The 6428-nt window shown below is 30.9% G+C and overlaps 1 pseudogene; it reads left to right on the top strand.

Annotated features, from left to right (window-relative positions):
- Positions 1 to 791: 791 nt before the first annotated feature.
- LOC129872825 (abscisic acid and environmental stress-inducible protein TAS14-like) lies at positions 792 to 1950 on the top strand (annotated as a pseudogene).
- Positions 1951 to 6428: the final 4478 nt, after the last annotated feature.

Here is a 6428-nt window from a genome sequence, read left to right on the forward strand (position 1 = left end):
TAACTTTATAATATAACTTTATAAGATGAGCTTTTTTTGTATATTATTTAGATGGGGTTCCCAAGTCCAAATCTAAATGTAAGAAAAAAAATAAAAATTATGAAAAAAATTTTAAAAATATTTATAAATTACATTTTAATAAATTTTTTATGTATAACATAATTTAAAAGTAGTATATCTATAATCGGGTCGGTTTGAGTTCGGTTTGACTTTTTTTAGTTTAAACCAAACCAACCCTATAATGGTCGGGTTTTTTTCCAAACACCAAACCAATTCAAACCAAACCACTAGTCGGATTTTTTTTCCAATTTGATTCGGTTTGTCGGTTTGGTGTGGTTTATCGATTTGCCCTGTACAGCCCTACTGCTGACCATTTCACACGTTTTATATTGTATGATTCCTTCCTCATTCTTCTTACCCTAAAATTAATCCTCTGCGCCAATAAAAAATTGTGATGGAGTAGTAAGTACTTTTTTTATTTTTAATCATAGGTTTCTGATTTGAGTTCCCTTGGATACGGATCACCTTTGTTAGGAAACACTTATCCTTAATGTGGAACTTATTCAGGCGAATCCAAATTTAATCGGGCTCAAATGTGAGTACACATCGAGAAATAAAAAAAAAATACTTAATCCTCTGCTCCAATTTTCAATGGACACTTGTATTCCTTTTAGAGTTTCCTTTCGGCTTCACTTTTCCTCTATAAAGTCTCCAATCTAATTAGCAAATTCCATCACAAATACTATCAAAAATCCTATTAAATTATACAGTTTGTCTTTGATTAGAGAAATATGGCACATAATGGTACTAGCCAAGACCAAATGCACCTAACTGGTGAACATGGAAACAGAGTTCATCAAATTGATGAGCCTAATGCAACTCAAGGTACGGCTATGGGTTTCGCCCCTGCTGGTACAGGCACTGATACCATGAAAAAAGATCACCATGTGAGGGACGACAACAACTTCGCCTTTCTGGAAGTTGTAGTTCAAGCTCTGTAAGTTTTTTGTTTTAATCTATATACAATCACAAGATTCTATTTTTATTATTGTAGCGGGAATTATTTGAGTGGGCACTAAGTATTTTTTTCAGAAAAACAATTGAAACGTGATGTATTAAACTTATGGAGAGTTGATTAATTATTTAAACTTTATTTTAATTTGGTAAGAGTTCGATTTTTCACTATGTAATCTTTTCTCCATATCCCCTTTACCTACCTCCAATTTGAAAAAAAGAAGGAGATATATTAAACCTATCATGATATTTATGTGGTTATAGAAATTTACTCCTCCTAATTATTTTTATGTGTCATAGTTTGATTGAACATAAAATTTAAAAAAATAGAAGAGAATTTTGAAATTTTGGCCGTAAATTTAAGATGGGTATAATTTACTAGAATCTCATTTAAATTTTTTGCTTTATACATGTCACGTGAGACAGTATATAAAACAAATCAATATGACAAATAACTTGAAATAGAGAGAAAGTACCAATTATTATAAACTGAGAAATTTAATGTTAAATTTATTTCTTTAAAATCTAGACATCATTTTTTTATGCAGAAATTAAAATGAAAAGAGTGTCATATAATTATATGAAATAATGGAACAAAAAGGTTTTTTTTTTGCTCCATTTATTTGACAAATTTAATTTATGGAGTAATATATACATAGTAGTATATTTTATCATCATCAAGCATAAAAAGTCAAAAACTCTTATATAATGTGCTATTTGTTTGATGAGCATGTAGTCTGAGGATGATGGAGAAGGAGGAAGAAGAAGGAGGGCATAAAGGAGAAGATTAAAGAGACGTTGACCGGAGGTGGAGGCACTGACCAAGGTGTACAAACTACTTCTGCTCCTACGCCGACTTGTACTGGTGCAGCCGGAGGAGGCGAAAAGAAAGGAATGATGGAGACAATCAAGGAGAAGATCCCTGGGATGCATTGAGTGAATGTTACATTATGGACTTTTGACAATTGAATCGTAAATAAATTAAATAAGGTAAGCTCCATTGACAAACTTCTATGTGTTTTGTTGAGGTGGAGTGATATGTCTCTCTAGCCATATTGACGCATGGTGCCCTGCTAAGAAGTGTCGATGTACAACTACTGTATATGTCTAATGTGGTTTTGGAAATAAATATTCTACCTTTTGTATAATTTATGTTGTTGTTTATATTTATGTTTTGATACATTTTAATTGCTATACAAACATTGATTTCAAAATGGTTAAGTAATTAAGATTTAAAATTTTGATATGCATGGCGGTTTTTAATGTATGAAATAGTAAATATCACTACTTCTAACTAGGGTTGTACATGACAAACCGATAAACCGCACCAAACCGATAAACCGAACCAAACCGGAAAAAAAATCCGGTTTGGTTTGATTTGGTTTGGTGTTTGAAAAAAACCCCCGACCATTATAGGGTTGGTTTGGTTTTAACTAAAAAAAGTCAAACCGAACCCAAACCGACCCGATTATAGATATACTACTTTTAAATTATGTTATACATAAAAATATTTATTAAAATGTAATTTATAAATATTTTTTAAATTTTTTTCATAATTTTTGTTTTCTTTCTTACATTTAGATTTGGACTTGAGTAGCCCATCTAAATAATATACAAAAAAAACTTATCTTATAAAGTTAAAACTTCAAACAGTGTTGTGCCTCCATCTTATATGTTGATATTTTGTACTAGAACTCTTTTTAAAAAGCACTGCTCTGTGCTTTTTATTAAATACTATGAGAAACTCGAAAAAATCCAAAAAAACCCAAAAAATCCGAAAAAACCCGAAAAACCCGAGAAAAATTGATATCGAAAAACCCGACTTTTATTAGTTTGGTTTGGTTTATAGATTTAATAACCCGATACAAATGATTTGATTTGGTTTGTAAAAAATCCGAACCAACCCGGTCCATGTACACCCCTACTTCTAACAATAATATTGCTATGAAACCAAGGAAGGGAAATTGTTAATTCTGTTAAAATCGATAGAGTTTCTTGTAAGTTTATGATGGTCCTCGAGAGAAAGTTTATGCTGTCAGTTAGGGTGTACAAATTAAATCGAAAAATCAAATCAATTCAATGAAATTTTTTGACTAACATCGTGTGTTTAATAGTATATTACTATTGAACATACATTAATTTATTAAAACATTATTTATAACTTCGAAAAAAAAAAGATTGAAAAAGTATACATGTAAAAAAAAACTCTGGAAAAATTGATTAAGCCGATATAGTTGGCTTGATTTGATTTTGATAAAAGCGGCCTCATATACACCTTTACCATCAGTTCATAAAAATTAGGATAGCAATAATAATTACTCTGTGTAATTTTGTGAGTGAGGGTTAGTCCTCTAATCCTCATGGGCCTTATGGTCTGGTTTTGGTTCCTTAGCACTACCCTACCCTTATTTGAAAAGTAGAAGGCCCAAATTAAAAAAAAAGAAGAAGGCCCAAATTGGAAAGAAAAGAAGATGGACAGGGGCATCTCAAACCTGTACACATGTTTCACCCAAAATTGCATTTCTTTTTGAATTTTTCGATCTTCGATACCTGCTTTGGAATTTGAAAAATTTGGCTTTGTGTCGAGAAGTTCCACTATGTCGATAACCGCTACTTGCCAAAAGAGATTAATAATGACATGAAACCTATCTTTCCTAATTAACAGTACGAGGAGGGTGCACTTTCATTTGTCCATTACATTATAAATAGATGTTTATTTTTATTTGTTCAATTTAGAATATCAAGAAATTAATTCCTAGGAGTACTAACTTTGGGATCAAGTCAATTTTTTCATATAAATTCATCATAAATAATGCTATGTTTTCTCCTAAGTCTCATAAAAACTTGTTGAATTTTAAAGATATTCGTAAAAATGATTTTTATATTAAGACAATGGATGAACTGAATCTTGAATATCTTGGTATCACCAAGAATGTCTTTGAGCAGACATATGTTATAGAAAAGTTCCCTACTATATCTATGGGCTTGTATTGGACAATGACTAATGCAATTGAGGCACATTTATAATAAATCAGAAGTTTATTAGTTTCAATACTTTCGTAATTTAGCATGATTGTCTGAGATGTCCTAGATCTAAAATGATGAGACGAATTATAGAAAACTCAAATGGGTGTCCATTAAAGAACCTGAAGATACTTTTAAATGAATGAACTTTATTGTACTGCATGTTATCAAGACAAGTTAATTGTAAGACCATCACAACAACAATTGAGATTGAATCGGCTGAGTTTTTGGAACATATATAAAGGAACATATGTAGACCTATTCACCCACCAAGTGGGTTTTAGATATTTTATGATCTTAATGTTTCTTCTAGATGTTTTCATGCGTGCATATTGTAATTTCACAACTTGGCGTTTGCAAATTTACTAGTACAAATAATATGATTATGGACACAATTTCATGATAATCGATCACATCTATTCGCCTTGATAACGTTGTAGTGTTTTCATCCCAAATATTTAATAATTATTGTCTATCGATTGGGATAAAAATCGAACATCATGTATTCACACTCAAAATGACCCTGCTGAGTCATTAATTAAACGTTTGTATACGTAGTTGATAGCAAGATCATTACTTAGTAAAACTAGGTTGCCCACTGTTATTTGGGGTCATGCGATTCTGCATGTTGCCATACTTATTCGTCTCAGACCGATAAATGATCATAAGTTTTCTCAATTGAAATTGATTTTAGGCCAAAAACCTAATATATATTCCATCTAAGAATTTTTGAATGTATTGTATATGTGTTTGTAGCACCACCACATCACATTAAGATGGACCTTCAAAGAAGATTAGAAATATATGTTGGGTTTGAATCGCCTTTCATTATTAGCTACCTTGACTCATTAATTGGAGATATGTTCATTACTCGTTTGGCAGATTATCGATTTGATGAGATACTTTTCTCAAAATTAAGGGGAGAAAATAGTGAAATCAAAGAAAAAATTTGTGGAAAAATTCATCTTATTTTGATCCATGTGCTTCTATTTGCGAGCAAGAAGTACAAAAGATTATTCACCGACAGAAATTACAAATTAAATGTCAGAAATCACATATTTCTGTAGAGAATGTCCTAATTCGAATTGATGTTCATATAGGACTATCTACTAGTGTCATAGCTAATGAGTCCAAAGTACGCCTAGAAGATGATAGATCATTGAGTTCTAAGGATCGAAATCCTAAAAAAAATAAAAAATCAAGATGACACTATGAAAGAATCTCTTGTGAGACGCTCTCCCAGGTCTCTTTCCATAGAAGACATCGAGTGTTCTTCGGGTTCCATTCCTACGCCCTTGAATACTCTTTTGAGAGAATTTGAAAAAATTAAGTGAGATGATCAGAACTTGATATTAATATTTAGCCACCGTTTGAAAAGTAATATGAAATAACAATGTGTTAAGGCAAAATAAAATTTGGACAAGAGTACCCCTACTTAAAACACATAAAAACTTATAAAGGTTTGGTCAATCCCATGAGTCGCTCTTAGGTTTTGAACTTATAAAAGTTTAAACCCCATTAATCATTTCTTGATTTTGGTCTTATAATAATTTGAAATTCATGAATGATGCCTTGACTTTGAACTTATAAAGTTTAAACCCCATGAATATATCATTCCTTAATTTTTAAACTAATAAAATTTGAATTTCATGAATCATTCATGGAATTTGAAAACTTGAATAATTTTTTGAACTATGTGAATCATTCCTTGAATTCCACTTCTCAACAACATTTTTTTCAATTCTGCTTCAAGTATTCTCCTTTCCTTTCCTTAGGTACTATAACAAGAGGTTTTGAACCTTCATTTGCGAAGTCAAAAATTATTTATTAGTATTAGTATATATGGACCATGTTTTAAAAAAAAAAAAAGGAATATAGGTAGCATAATTGAGCTAGAGAGGATTTATTCAAATTGAGAATTATTGAATGAGCATATAATAATTAGATTACATTTATTATTGATTTATTCATTTCCATCACCAAAATCCTTTAATTGTTTATTCAACTTGATGAGATACAACTAAGTAGTAGCCCCTAGTGTAAATAATTTCCAGGTCTGATTTTTCAAATTAACATATAAAAAGGATTTAATTTCGTCCACACAATAATTAATGAAATTTTAAATAACTGAGAACTGGTACATATATACTCCGCCATAAGTGAAATTTTATAATATCCAGCATCCTACTAATAGCCTACTTAGTTGTTTTGGTCTACTTTTTACAGCTTTGTAGAGTTGTTAATAAAGTGAATTAGGCACAAAAATCCGTGATGCATTAATGGTTTGTGACTCTTAGACCTGAGTGTGGGGGTCGATATTGAGGGCAAGTCAAAGATACAACTTAAACATTTATTTGTGACTTGTTTAGGGAGTTAATTCCCCAAATGGT

The sequence above is a fragment of the Solanum dulcamara genome, chromosome 11, assembly GCF_947179165.1.
Source record: "Solanum dulcamara chromosome 11, daSolDulc1.2, whole genome shotgun sequence".
Classification (NCBI taxonomy): Eukaryota; Viridiplantae; Streptophyta; class Magnoliopsida; order Solanales; family Solanaceae; genus Solanum; species Solanum dulcamara.